Source organism: Scylla paramamosain, chromosome 28 (genome assembly GCF_035594125.1).
Source record: "Scylla paramamosain isolate STU-SP2022 chromosome 28, ASM3559412v1, whole genome shotgun sequence".
Taxonomy (NCBI): Eukaryota; Metazoa; Arthropoda; class Malacostraca; order Decapoda; family Portunidae; genus Scylla; species Scylla paramamosain.
The window spans coordinates 1560001-1572500 of NC_087178.1; the positions used below are offsets into that span (position 1 = coordinate 1560001).

At 42.6% G+C, this 12500-nt stretch overlaps 1 protein-coding gene across 7 annotated transcripts in view; it reads right to left on the reverse strand.

Moving 5' to 3' along the window:
* Positions 1–12500, reverse strand: part of LOC135114675 (uncharacterized) — a 143023-nt gene that overhangs the window by 29390 nt on the left and 101133 nt on the right. The window lies entirely within an intron of this gene.

Here is a 12500-nt window from a genome sequence, read left to right on the forward strand (position 1 = left end):
ACCAACATCAGAACGACTACCGCAACTCCCTTAGGTCCACCGCAATCCACCACCACCGCCACCACCACCACGCAATCCACCTTATCTCCACTAACATCAATCCACGTATACACCACACCGACTCCACACATCCACTGGTCACTGCTACTCCCTCCACCGCCTCCACCTTCGTTCTAAAGTATAAAGAGGCATAAAATATTGATAAATCTTGATCTTGTGTGTAGTTTGGTACTCTCTGGCTCTCTGTCGCCTGCTTGTGTTGTTCTGTGCTCCAGCGAGGCCCCGTAAAATAAGTTCCACGCAGGAGTGTAAACAATTCAAGGTTTTTCCAAGTCCATATTGGGTTTTGCAAATGTTTATGTTTGTGTGTTATGAGCTTGCATTGTCTTATTCATGGCATTATTATTATTATTATTATTATTATTATTATTATTATTATTATTATTATTATCATTATCGCTACTGCAAACATACCTGCAAATTATTTTCATCATTCTCTCTCTCTCTCTCTCGCTCTCTCTCTCTCTTTCGTGTAAATTGAAATGCTAATTGTTTATGATAATAAAGCAACACCTTATATAATAAATGATGAACTGTTTCCAGAGTTTTCTTGTACATTCTGAAGATTAATGGCATGCTCTGCTACAGGAGGAGGAGGAGGAGGAGGAGGAGGAGGAGGAGGAGGAGGAGGAGGAGGAGGAGGAGGAGGAGGAGAAAGGGGATTGAAATTTTCTCTTGCAATTATCCTTTCTCTTCTCTCTCTCTCTCTCTCTCTCTCTCTCTCTCTTTCTCTCTCTCTCTCTCTCTCTCTCTCTCCAGGGGCATGACGCAGCCTGGCTCTCCCCGCCCCGCCCCAGCCCGTGACAGGCCAAGTCGGCGGGACAACAAAGCCTCACTTACCTCCCCGTCACACTATTGTTTCATACACTTTCACACCAACTTGTTTTTTTCTCCATAGTCCCCCTTTAGCTAATGGATGCATAGAAAACGGTGACGGGGAAGACGCCTATTACCACTAGGAGAAGAAGGAGGAGTGAAAGGAAAGCAGGTGTGATGGGTGAGAAGAAAAAGGTTTATTCTTATTGCCCTTTTTATTCCTTCCTTCCTTATGAGGTTGAAACACGCCCCACCTGACGCCTCACCTGTATTGTCTTGTTCTCCAGGTGTTAAAAAAAGTATATAGCCTGCCTGCCTGCTTTCTTTTTCTTCCCTATTCCTTTTCTTTTATTTGTTTTCTCATTTCTCATCCTCCTTCATCCTCTTGTCCCTCCTTTTTTCCTTTCCTGTTATTCTTCCTCCTCCTTCTCCTTGTTTTGTTATTTATTTTTTTGCTGCTTTTCTCTCTTCTTTTTTTTTCTAAGTATTTACTCTCTTCTTATCATTTTCTTTCTTATAGTCTCTTTCATTGGTATTTCATGTTTTCCTATGTTTTCTCCTTCGTTCTTCGTTCCTTGTTTTATTTAGTCTCCCTCTTTTATTCTTCTCCTCCTTTACTTTTTTCCTTTCCTTCTTTTCTCATGTTTTCCCAAGCCTTCTTCGCCATCTTCTTCTTTTCCTACTTTCCTTCTTCTCATAAATTTCCTTCTTTTCTTCTCCTCCTTATTTTTTTTCCTTTTCTCTCTTTCTCTAGTCTCTAAGTCTTTCTCGCCATTTTCTCTTTCCTTCTTCTTTTTTCTTTTTTTCCTACCTTTCCTACCTCTTGCCTCTATGCCTTCCTCGCAATCTTCTCTTTCTCCCTTCCTACTCCTCCTCCTTCTCTTCCTCCTATATTTTTTTTCTTTTCTTTTACTTTCTTTCTCTTCTACGTTTCTTCTCCTCCATTTTTTTCTTTTCCTTTCCTTCCTTTTAGTCTCTAAGCTTTCCTCACCATCTTCTCTCTCTCCTTCCTACTCCTCCTCCTCCTTCTTTCCTCCCTTCATGTTTTTTTTTTCCTTTCCTTCTTTAAGTCTATCTCATCAGTTTATCTTCCCTTCCTCTTTTTCTTAATTTTTTTCCTTCCTTCTAGTCTCTATGCCTTCATCACTATCTTCTACCTCCCCTTCCTACTCCTCCTCCTTCTTCCCCTCCTGCTGCTCCTCCTCCAGCACCCAATTAGCTCCTCGAGGGCCGCCATTAGGGAGGCTGGAGGGGGCGGGTGAGTAGATGGCAGCCGCTCTCATCTGTCAAGGGGAACAGCCGTGCCCGTCACCCTTCTTGTAACAGGTTCATCTGGGGCATCCATCAACCCTCCTCGTTAGCCCCGCACCCCGTCCCTCTCTCTCTCTCTCTCTCTCTCTCTCGTCCCTCTTCTTTCATATTCATACCAATCACGCCTCCCTACTCATCTTCCACCTCCTTTCCCTTTCCCTGTCTCACGTATCGGCCTCCTCCTCCTCCTCCTCCTCCTCCTCGCAGGCCGGATGAACTTGTATCAATTAGCTGCCAATGTCCAGGTATGAATAATTCACCTTTAGTTCACCCAAAATAAGGAAGGCTTAGTCACGCTAGCTCTTCCTTCTCTTCTTTTCTTCTTCTTCTGCTTCTTCTTCTTCTTCTTCTTCTTCCTTCTCCGTATTTTCTCTTTCTTCTTCTTAATCCTCCGTCTCTTCTGTTTCTTTTCTTATTTTTCTTCCTTTTCTTCTTGTTCTTGCTTTTTTTTTCTTTCTTCTTGTACTTCTTCTTCTTCTTCTTCTTCTAGTTGTTCATGTTCTTTCTCTTACTCCTCCTCGATCTCTTCTCCTTCTTTCTCTTTCTCCTCTTCTATCTCTTCGCTTTCCTCATCTTTCATCTCCTCTATCTCTTCTTCCTCTTCCTAACCTCTAATTTATTTTCTTTTTCCTTTCTCTGCTCTTTTTCATCCTCGCATCCCTTCCTTTCATCACCAGCTCATCTTTCTTCTGTTCTAAAATTATTGTTCTGCTACTTTGCTGGTGATTACGTGATGAATCTGCCACACACACACACACACACACACACACACACACACACACACACACACACACACACAGACACTGAAGGATAATATTTACACTCATGCGTTTTATCGTGTGTGTGTGTGTGTGTGTGTGTGTGTGTGTGTGTGTGTGTGTGTGTGTGTGTGTGTGTGTGTGTGTGTGTGTGTGTGTGTGTGTGTGTGTGTGGGTATCCCAGCGTCGACGTGAGCACATCCGTCATCCCCTCCTACGTGTTGGCCTCTTTACCTGTCAGTGGAGGAGCTACCTGGAGAGAGAGCGTGCTGTTTACATTTCACTCCTGGCCTCCTCCTCCTCCTCCTCCTCCTCCTCCTCCTCCTCCTCCTCCTCCTCCTCCTGCTGGTCTCACTTCTCCATCGCCAACATTACTATCTCTCATTCTAAGGATCTGTACCATAAAGTCAACACATTCACATCAAAAGAATGAGTCATTTAATCACCGTGATGTATTGATAGGGAAAAAGAAAACTGTTATCCTGTATTGCTTTGTTGATACGGATGAACTGTTATTATTATTATTATTATTATTATTATCATTATTATTATTATTATTATTATTATTATTACTATTTTTATTTGTTTATTTTTTTTAGGTAATGACTGGCATGTACACTATAAAATAAAGAAATGAGTATACACATATTTGTCCTTTCAAGAGTGTGTTAGCGCCTCTTGTTGTCCACACACACACACACACACACACACACACACACACACACACACACACACACACACACACACCTAACGAGACTCAACATTGGCAAAAGGAGCTAACGAGAGAGAGAGAGAGAGAGAGAGAGAGAGAGAGAGAGAGAGAGAGAGAGAGAGAGAGAGAGAGAGAGAGAGAGAGCGCTTCGTTAGGCGTCTTCTCGTGCAGAGGCGGCATCGATCTCAGCGCGGCGACGGGCGGAGCGGCGACCCTTCCTTTACCTGGTGGTACCTGAAGGAGGCCTGACGGAGGGGACAGGTGGGGGCGACGCTTCTACGTAAATTCCAGCCAGGTAAATTCCAGCTACGAATATACCTCCATTAACACTTTGCCCAATAAAAGAGTATCTGTCTCTAACCTAACCTAATCTAACCCAACCTAATCTAACCTAACCTAATTTAACCTAACCTAACTAACCTAACCTAACTGTCTAACTATTTAACTCTCCACCTGTCTACCTAACTAACTACCCAACTAATTATCTAACTAAACAAATAAATAAAAAAAACTGAATAAATAAATAGATAAAACAGAAATATAACTGTATTCATTGTAGAGGAGAATGTGTTTAGGAAAATCTTGTGAGAGAAATGTTGTTGTTGTTGTTGTTGTTGTTGTTGTTGAGGGAAGTTTACCTGTACGGAGGCTTTGATTTTAATTGAATTTACTGTACATAAAGGCGTCAGTTCTGAGTAGTCACAGAGAACAGCAATGGGAAATATATACACAGTGATATTAGATAAACATTAAACATATAAGTCAAACATAAGGTGTAGATACAAAATGAAAGTAAGACACAACACGGTGGACAGGTGAGGGAATCAACAGGTGCATCAAGTCAGTGGGTATATAATTATTTGTGTCTATGTCTTGAAAGTTTGTATCTGTGATTTATCTTTCTTTCTTTTATCTTAATGTTTCTTTTTCTGGTAACGATGTACTGTTATATAAAAGACCTTATGTGTGTTTTCAGCTTTGTGTTCTTTTCCGTTGTTGACAGTAGAGGTGTGTGTGTGTGTGTGTGTGTGTGTGTGTGTGTGTGTGTGTGTGTGTGTGTGTGTGTGTGTGTGTGTGTGTGTGTGTGTGTGTGTGTGTGTGTGTGTGTGTGTTAAATAATGTTACAATGCTATATCCAAATTATGATAACGTTATTTATTTATTTTTTTTGAGGAAACGATTGCTCTCTCTCTCTCTCTCTCTCTCTCTCTCTCTCTCTCTCTCTCTCTCTCTCTCTCTCTCTCTCTCCCCGCCTTAACAAGCAACCCCCCCAATTACCCCCTCATCACCAGCACTGCCTTTCGTGGAATATTGAATTTTAGTTTGTCTGTCTTGTCCAGAACCTTTGTGACCCCAGGAGGAGGAGGAGGAGGAGGAGGAGGAGGAGGAGGAGAAAAGAGGTAGATGGAGAAGTATGTGAGGAGAGGAAAAGCAGAAAGTTATATTTGGTGTGTGTGTGTGTGTGTGTGTGTGTGTGTGTGTGTGTGTGTGTGTGTGTGTGTGTGTGTGTGTGTGTGTGTGTGTGTGTGTGTGTGTGTGCGGGTCAGCCCCAAGGAGGTCAGCAGCCGATAGCGGACATGACGTTATCTCAGCAGACGCTCAGGACCCGCCTGCGCTATTGACTGACGTTATCTGCGCCCCGCGATAGCCAGCCAGCCCGCGGTGATAAGGCGAGATAAGAAATAATGGCGGACATGCTGATGGTTCTGACAGTCGGGTTAAACAAATGGTTGTGCCTCGTTACCAAGTTATGTATCTCTTTGTTGATTATTGTTGTAATTATCTTTATCATTATTATCAGTATTATCACTACCATTATCATTATTGTGAATTCATGTTTTTTTTTCAGTTAACTATGTTTCTTGTCTCATTATGTTTCATTTTATTTATTTATTATTTCTTTTTTATTGGTCATTATTAATATTACTTTTTGTCATTATCTTCAGTATTATCACTACCATTATAATCGTTGTGAATTCATGTACATTTTTTTCAATTAACTATATTTCTTGTCTCATAATGTTTCGTTTTCTTTCAGCATCAACTCGTCGCACCCTCAGATTTATAAATTTACGTTCTGCAGAGTTAAATTAATTAAAGAAGGAGTAAGTAATTAATTTTTTTCCTCAACGAAACCCAATACATATTTTCTTCTCATTCATTTTATTTATTCTTTTTCTCTCAACTGGTGTTCTCTCTTCGTTGCTCGACAGGAATAAGAGGAAGAATAGAAAATATAAATACAATATGGTAGTGTGTGTGTGTGTGTGTGTGTGTGTGTGTGTGTGTGTGTGTGTGTGTGTGTGTGTGTGTATGTGTGTGTGTGCACCTGGCAGCCTCCGCGTCCAGGTAAAGAGGTTAATGAGGGCTTAAGCCACATGGGCCTTCTTGGTGATGATGGCAAGGAGGAGGAGGAGGAGGAGGAGGAGGAGGAGGAGGAGGAGGAGGAGGAGGAGGAGGAGGAGAAACAAATGATGGCAATAATAATAATGAAGAAGGTGATGACAGCGGGAGAAGGACGAAGAGGAGAGAAAGAAAGAAAAAAAAAAAGAAAAGAGATGAATATAGAAGAAAGAGGACGGAAGGAAATACAAGAGGAACAAGGAATCCAGTGGGAGGCTCATTCAGTTTGTTAACAGCCCTGACCGTCATCTTCCTCCCTCCTCCTCCTCCTCTCTCTTCCACTCCTTATCAGCCGCCGCCCTCTCACTAATTAGGGAGAGATGTATGCACAGGTGGTACATAATTGATTTTAGTTATGCTACATCCCGCCCTCTACCGGCCACGCCCACAACTTACTGAACTCGAACCCTCAGGTGCTTCGAAGCCTCGCAACCAACAAATCACATGCAACAAAGATGAACTGTACCGAAACAAATCCTTAACTCGAATCTTGAAACCTCGTTAACTCTGTATTCGAGCTTGATTCTCATAAGCTTCGAGACCCTCACGATGAACGAATTCCCGCTCCAAGGAGAAGGACTGTACCGAAACTGTGAATCTGAAGCAAGCGATCAAGGAATTAAGTCAAATGCAGAACGACGGAAAGAATAAAGCGAAAGAAGAAATAGAAAATGTCAAAAATATGAAGAAAAAAAAAAAAAACGTTTGATTATTGGAATGAAAGAGTATGAAAGAAAAATGAATGAAAGAATAACTAATTGGGGAATGAAAGAAGTGAATAAAGAATTAAATGGAAGCAGAACGACGGAAAGAATGGAGCGATGGAAAAATAGAAGTAAAAAAAAAAAAAATAGGAAAGCGTTTAATTGATGGAATGAATGAGAGAATAAAAGCAAATGAATGAAAGAATACCTAAACGAAGGATGGAAAAAAAAAAAAAACTGATCACGCAATTAAATCCAAGCCAAACGAAGGAAAGAATAGAGCGACGGAAGAAACAGAAGACGTCAAAATAAGAAAGCGTTTGATGATTGATGGAATGAATGAATCAAAGCAAAACGAACGAAAGAATAACTGAGCGAGTGAGAAGAGAAGGGAATAAATAACATCATGCATAAGAATTTTAATGGTACGAAAAATGCCTTCAGGTGAATGAACTAAAAATTGAAAGCAAGGAAAATGTAAACCTTTCAGCCAGTGGTTCGAATTTTAGTGAACGAAGCGAAGCAGCGACGAATAAAACATTCTCAAATAACTTCTAGCCAATGGGAGGACGGCGAGATTAACCGATAACCAATCAGAATGCAGCACATATATCATTCTGCTGGAGGAGGAGGAGGGGGAGGAGGAGGAGGAGGAGGGAAAAGTATGAAGAGAAAATATAAGAAAAAGAACAAGTGATGATGATGCTGAAAGTGTGTGGGCATAAAAGAAAATATGAGAGAGAGAGAGAGAGAGAGAGAGAGAGAGAGAGAGAGAGAGAGAGAGAGAGAGAGAGAGAGAGAGAGAGAGAGAGAGAGAGAGAGACTGTCGACTCACTTCTCTTCTAACATCTCCCTTCAAGAATATGGGCACAGATTCTCCTCCTCCTCCTCCTCCTCCTCCTCTTCCTCCTCCTCTTCCTCCCACCTGTGATTAATCAGGCCAGATAATATCATTCATTATTTACATTTTTCTCGCATTACCTCCAAGGGCGCCCATTAGTTGAGTGGACACAGGGGGGCGGGGGGAGCCAGGGGGCGTAATGGAGGGGGTGGGGGGAAGACGTGTTGGTGGTGATGGAGGCGTACTGTGAGGGGGGAGAGGGGGGTAATCAGGAAGGGGCTAGGGATCGTGTGTGGTTAGGTTAGGTTAGGTAAGGTGTGTGTGTGTGTGTGTGTGTGTGTGTGTGTGTGTGTGTGTGTGTGTGTGTGTGTGTGTGTGTGTGTGTGTGTGTGTGTGTGTGTGTTGAATTATTGCCATAGCAGTCGTGGACAAATCCATACAAGAAGAAGAAGAAGAAGAAGAAGAAGAAGAAGAAGAAGAAGAAGAAGAAGAAGAAGAAGAAGAAGAAGAAGAAGAAGAAGAAGAAGATGATGATGATGATGATGATGAAACAGCACCACCACCACCATTATAAACATCACCGGCAATTGTAGCGGTAGCACCAATAGCAGCAACAGTAGCACCAGCAACAGCAGTAGCAGCAGCAGCAGCAGCATCTGCAGTAATAGTAGTAGTAGTAGTAGTAGTAGTAATAGAAGAAGAAGAAGAAGAAAAAGAAAAGAAGAAGTAGTAGTAGTAGTAGTAGTAGTAGTAGTAGTAGTAGTAGTAGTAGTAGTAGTAGCAGAAGAAGAAGAAGAAGAAGAAGAAGAAGAAGAAGAAGAAGAAGAAGAAGAAGAAGAAGAAGAAGAAGAAGAAGAAGAAGAAGAAGTAGTAGTAGTAGTAGTAGTAGTAGTAGTAGTAGTAGTAGTAGTAGTAGTAGTAGTAGTAGTAGCAGTAGTAGTAGTAGTAGTAGTAGTAGTAGTAGCAGTAGTAGTAGTAGTAGTAATCATATCAGTAACAACAGAATGGCAATAAATTTTTAAATCTCCTCTCGTCATTCTATTACACTTTACATTTAGTTAACTATTTTCTAAAACAATGAAAAAGCAGCGAATACATAAACTCTCTCTCTCTCTCTCTCTCTCTCTCTCTCTCTCTCTCTCTCTCTCTCTCTCTCTCTCCCAAGCCGTCTCCGCGGAGGGCCTGCTTGGCGTCGCGGATGAATAATAGTGCACCGTGGCTAACCGGCCGTGATTAATGTATTCCTCCGCGTCATCCTCCACCAATCAACGAGTCGCGCAGGAAAATAATTGGTCCTGCGCCGCGAATTATGGCGTCTCCTACGTTTCCTCTTCTACTCCTGCAACGCACATCCATTTCTTCCTCCATGTTTTTCCCTCCCTCGCTCGTCTCTTATCTCCATCCCGCGGGAGATAAGGAGATGTTGGAGGCGTGGAGCGGCCGATGGAGAAGATAAGGCGGCTTCTGGAGGTAGGATGAGGGAGATACAGGGGGATAAGAGTGAGCCATGCTATCACTCATGAAGGAGAGGTAGTGGTAGTCAGGCTGAGGGACGCGAGGAGGGAGGGTGTGGCGAGGACCAAGCTTCATTTCTCATTGCTGTTTTTGGTTTTCTTCGTCTGATTTCTAGGTTTTCACCCTCTCCTTCTTCTACTTCTTTTTCTTCTTCTTCGTTCTCTTCTATCTAGACAGCCATCGCCAACGAATCATCTCAGAAAGGTTTTAGATCTTTCTTCTTTCTTTCTTCTTCTTCTTCTTTCTTTCTTTTTTTTTCTTCTTTCTTTCTTTCTTCTTCTTCTTTCTTTCTTTTTGTTGCTGTTGCTGCTTCTACGTACCATTACCACTACAACTACTACTAATACTACTATTTATAACAGTAAAAAGAAGAATAAGAATAAGAATAATAAGAAGTGGAAGGAAAAGATGAACAAAAATAATAACAACAACAACAGGAACAACAACAACAACAACAACAACAACAACAACAACAACAACAACAACAACAATAACAACAACAACAACAAAACGAAGAAGAAGAAAAGGAACGATGATGATGACGACCACGACAGCAGCAACAACAACAACAACAACAACAACAACAACAACAACAACAACAACAACAACAACAACAACAACCGTTTCATAACACTCAAGAAAAACGTTACTGGCCACGTGATTGGAGGAGGTCATTACACTAATTAGGCCTAAGTGACCCCTGACCTCCCACACTGGCTATTACGTCACACATTGCTACCCCTACACCACCACCAACACCACTTCCTTCATACAGAATCTCGTACTCTCTTCCTCTCTCTCCAGTTTCGGTAATATTTTTCCTATTTTTAACATTCACTCCTCTCACTTGCTCTCCCTTACTCCCTCCTTGGTGATTTTCTTCCTTTTTGTTTTCATATTGACCTCCTTCCTCCTTCCATGTATTGTTTTCCTTTCATCCTCTTCTTATTCTCTCGTCGCTAACTAATGTGGGTGAATATATTAAGAGATACCCTCATTATAGACCAACATGCCTCCCGGTCTACCATCCTCTATTTTAGTACGCCTTTATGAAGTGGCTATTGCAATATCTAATCAGTTGTCAATATATCGTCTATCTATCTGCCAGTATTTACATGTAATTTCATCATCTTTTTCTTTTCATTATCCAAACTTCACATTTTTCAAAGCATTTATGTCAAGTCTTGTCTCCCTTCGTCTGTTCACCCATCTACTTGATTTCCTCTTCCCCTCCTCACTGTTCCTCTTCTCATCTCCTTTCCTCTCCTCTTAACATTCCACTGTTCTTTCCTTTCCTCATCTCATTTGTCTTTCCTCCTCCTCTCCCTAGTGTTCTTTCTCTTTTCTTCCTCTTTTTCTTCCTTTCTTTTTCTTTTGTGATCTCATTTCTCTACTCATTTACAGCGTCACCCTCTTTCCTCTCAAACTTCTTTTCTCATCGATAATGTTTCTTTCTTTCCTCAATTCACTCTTTTTTTTCCCTCATTCTCCTCATATCCTTTGCGTTGCTGGGATTTCTTCCTTGTTCACCTCACCATCACCTCTCCTCATCTCTCTCCTGTTCCCTTCCTTCCTCACCTCTCCTCACCTCTCCACTCTTCCGTACCTTCCTCACTTCTCCACTCTTCCCTCCCTTCCTCACCTCACACATCAGCTCTCCTCTCTACCCACTGTTCCTTGCTTTCATCACCTCTCCTCTCCTCCATCAGGTTGACTTCTTAATAGTCCCCCCGCGACACAGATCATAACTTGGATGCCGGTTCTCTTACACACCTAATGCGGGGTTGCCAGCCGCTCCACGCTACACATACTGGGGCTTCTATCTCTTCACCGCTTCACACGTGCCTTGGTCTTCCCCCGCGTGGTAATTATTAGGAGTAAAGGGAGCAAGGTTACTGGGAGAATGAAAGGATGCGATGAGGAATGTTTAAGTTTCACACACTGATGTTTACTTATACTCTCTCTCTCTCTCTCTCTCTCATCTTTTATTCATCCAAAGAGGCGTAACACGGAGACAGGTGATGCGGGGCCTTACCTGTGTGTGTGTGTGTGTGTGTGTGTGTGTGTGTGTGTGTGTGTGTGTGTGTGTGTGTGTGTGTGTGTGTGTGTGTGTGTGTGTGTGTTGCTATCATTACCATTATCACTACCAGTTTCTAATATGTGGCTTCATTTCCGGAGCAGGTGAGTAGGAAAGGAGAGGCAGGCGAGGCAGATGAGAGAGGGAATGAACAAATCACGAGCACACGAAGGGAAAAGGGAAATAAGATACGTGTGAGGTGAAAGACAAGAAAAGTAAAGGGGAGGTAAAGGGGAGGTAAAGGGAGAGAGGAAGGGAGGGAAGAGGAGGGTTTTGGAGGGAAAATTAAGAGAAAACTACGATGTGAAACCACGGGAGGGAATGTTATTAGGATGTTAATTGGAGAGAGAGAGAGAGAGAGAGAGAGAGAGAGAGAGAGAGAGAGAGAGAGAGAGAGAGAGAGAGAGAGAGAGAGAGAGAGCTATTTCCTCCCTCACCATACACACATTTAAGGGAAGAGCAAAGGGAGGTAGAGGGGAGAGGGAAGAGGGAGAAGGAGAAGAAGGGGAGATTAGGGGCGCTTATACTCCATTTTATCTCCCCTTCCTGTTGTGGTGGTCTCGCTGTCCTCCCCCATCCAACATTCATCACCTCCCCCACCTTCTCTCTCTCTCTCTCTCTCTCTCTCTCTCTCTCTCTCTCTCTCTCTCTCTCTCTCTCTCTCTCTCTCTCTCTCTCTCTCTCTCTCTCTCTCTCTCTCTCTCTCTCTCTCTCTCTCTCTCTCTCTCTCTCTCTCTCTCTCTGTTACGTATTAATTCATCCACTTTCTCCTTTTCTCCTTTACATAATCCCCTCCTCAGTTCCTGTCTCATTATCTCTCTCTCTCTCTCTCTCTCTCTCTCTCTCTCTCTCTCTCTCTCTCTCTCTCTCTCTCTCTCTCTCTCTCTCTCCTCCTTCCCTATTTTTCTACCTATAATTCCTCTCTCCTTTTTTTTTTTTATCTCCATTCCCTTTTTTATCTCTATTATCTCCCTTCCACTCTTTTTACCTCCAACACGTCTCTCTCTCTCCCTATACCTCCTTCCATCCCTCTCCCTCTCTCTCCCTCTTCCTCTCCTTTATCTCCACCGTCTCACTGTTTACCTCCACCTTCCCTTCTTAGCCTCGGTCCCTCTCTCCTTTCCTCTCCGTCCTCCTCCTTTACTTCCCCTCCCTCCTCTCCCTCTCCCTCTCCCGCTCTCCTTCTCTCTCCCTGGAAGGAACTCGTGTATAGGGCGCACAATTCATTCATCTTCCCTTCATTGCTAAGTGTATAATGGGAGGCGCGGGTTGATAAGGAGGAGGGAGGAGGGGGGTAAGAGGT